Raw genomic sequence first — 2,928 nt, forward strand, 5'->3', positions numbered from 1 at the left:
ATATATATTTTCCTATGATAAAATAATATTTACATGCAGGTATTATGAGATTATATTTAACAAAATTTTAATTTTTGTCTTAGATAATTTTTATCAAAATACTTCATAGTCTTTTAACAATGATATCGTGATTACATTTAATTAAAAATGTATGCGTACAAAAAATTCGAGATAACCCTCATATTAGCGAGCTATAATAATTCAAATTTTTGAAAAATATGGAAAAATAAAAATTGTTAAATTTTATATAATAAATTTTTTAGTATAAAAGTATAATTCTTAAAAATCCCGTTGATTTATCGGATTTATCTTATCTCGAACAGTTGATATCCGAGAATTTTTTGTATCCATACATAAAAAATTGCAATAATGCATGTATTTTATTATTATTAAACATATTCCTTCATAACCACTATTCCTACAAGTAAATCGTTCTATCCATTTATTTTTAATAAGAGATGATTTTTAGTGATGTTGCAGAACATATTTTCTCACGACTTTTAGTATTATATTAAAGATGTGATAAAAATAATTGTAATTGACATGCTACCCAAATTATCGTAAGTAGTCTAAAAGATTCGGGATGCATACCCTCCTGTAATAAGATTATTGGTATTTGATGGATGCTTAACTTTTCTTTACAAATGGATCTTGTGAATTTAACGTAGAAGCAGAATACATTAAGTTCGCTCCCCACTACGAAAATTGTTCTTTTTTGTATCGGATACTAACCAGCATGCGAGGGATTTTGATATGATGAAATTATTGAGATAGTTTTCTTAAATGAAAGTGCTGTTATAAATATATTAATGACTTTTTATTATATTATATAATATTATTAATTTCATATTTGCCAATTAATAATTAATAGTTAATACGATAATTGTTATTAGTATTTGTTTTGCGTTTATCAATAATTTATTAAACAATGGTTTAGAAAAATTTGTGTATTTTCGTATAATCGTGTAGCACGATAATATTGGGTATGGAAAAAAGTTCGATTTTTTAGTAAAATTAAAGTGTTTTTCTTAGAGTATTGAAATCAATTTATTTAAACCAAATATGCTCCATTATTTTCTATAATATTTTGCCATTTTTGGGGCAGAGCTATAATTCCATCGCGATAGAACTTCTGTGGTTTCTGATCGAAAAACTGTTTCAAGTGATTTTCACAGGCCTCTTTTGAAGCTAGCTTTACACTATTAAGAGAGTTCTGCAGAGATCTAAACAAATGATAGTCTGAGGGTGCTATGTCAGGATTATACGATGGATGCATTAAAACTTCCCAGCCAAGCTCTCGCAATTTTTGCCGAATCATCAAAGATGTGTGTGGTCGAGCGTTGTCGTGATGGAAGATGACATCTCTCCTATTAATTAATTCTGGCTGCTTCTTCTCAATTGCTTGTTGTAATCTCTGCAGTTGTTCACAGTAGAGTTCGGAATTAATTGTTTGATTGGACGATAACAGCTCATAGAACGATTCCCTTCCAGTCCCACCACACACACACACAACATCACCTTCTTCCTCATCAATCCAGGGATGGCCTTCTCTCCTTTCTTTATCCACGATCTTTTTCTAGTTGTCGTAGGTGATCCATTTTTCATCACTAGTTATCATTTTCTTCAGAAATGGCTCAATTCCATTCAGTAGTTTATCACAATTGTTAATTCGGTTCATCATGTTCCTAACACTCAACTCGTGAGGAACCCAAATATCGAGCTTCTTTTTGTATCCAGCTTTGAGTAAATGATTTAAAACTGTTTTGTGGTCGATGCCTAGTTCCCTGGCAATCTCCACAGTGCTCACATGCTTATCACGCTCGACTTTTACCATGATTTCATCGGACTTTTCAGTGATGGGTCGACCGGAGCGAGGTTCATCTTTCACATCGAAATTTCCAACATGAAAGCGAGCAAACCATTTCCGTGCTGCTGATTTTGATAGAGTATCTTCATCGTAAATAGCGCAAATTTTTTCACAAGCCTATGCATTCTTGCCTTTATCGTAGTGATACTGCAAAATGTAGCGAATTTTTTCTTTATTTATTTCTATTTTCAAAATAAAATAATTTTTGATCCACTTCACCGATTTCAATCTTTTTCGGCTCAAAACAAAGGTTAAAATGTCACTTTTTAAACGCATGTCTAGTGTTGCCGATGCGATTAGTAGTTGCCGACTGCTGAGCATTTAATGCCATCTAGCAGGAAAAACGCCACGACTTTTTCCCACAATATGAATTAAATATCGATTTATCATCTCCAGCCTTAAAAAATGGACGATGTACCGTAAGAAAAGTGGACGTTGCTATGTAGTTTATATTCACTTTGTCAGAGGGCAGTAGTGCGCTGCAGCATTTTGCGATACAAGTTTTGGGCCGTCATGTCTTCTCTGAGGTTTTTCTCTGGTTTGCATTACGTGCATTACAGACTTTCTTCACTGATAGTACATGAATTTTGAAACTGTATTGTAGATTACAGATCGAGTCGTGACATGTAAGTTACTGTCTTGAATAATTTCGCTTTGAACACAAAGGAGTATGGAGCACGTTGATAATCCAAGCTATTTCCAAACGAGTATGTATCGCAGTTACATGCATATGTGCCGATTAATGTTCTTATATTTACATTCGTGTCATTGCGGGTTTTACTTCCTGGAGTAAACGTCAAGCTCGCGAAGCAATTACAGAGCCTTTTGTATTACAGTTTGGGCTCCGATAGCGTCTGTGGGATGGTACATCATCGGACTTGGGATCATTGCATTTTATACGTTTCCACATATTCAAGAAAAATTTAAGAGTTGGAAAGTCGCGAGGAACCAGCGAGATGCTGCACTTGGCAAAAGTGAGTCAATAATTTATCTAAAAAAAAATCCTTAATTAGTAGGCAACAAGTAATTTACAATGTTATTTGCAATATAATATATATATA

The 2,928-nt window shown here is 33.1% G+C and overlaps 1 pseudogene; it reads left to right on the forward strand.

Annotated features, from left to right (window-relative positions):
• Positions 1 to 2,491: 2,491 nt before the first annotated feature.
• Positions 2,492 to 2,928, forward strand: part of LOC108693360 — a 1,565-nt pseudogene continuing 1,128 nt past the window's right edge.

Source organism: Atta colombica, unplaced genomic scaffold (genome assembly GCF_001594045.1).
Source record: "Atta colombica isolate Treedump-2 unplaced genomic scaffold, Acol1.0 scaffold9, whole genome shotgun sequence".
NCBI lineage: Eukaryota > Metazoa > Arthropoda > Insecta > Hymenoptera > Formicidae > Atta > Atta colombica.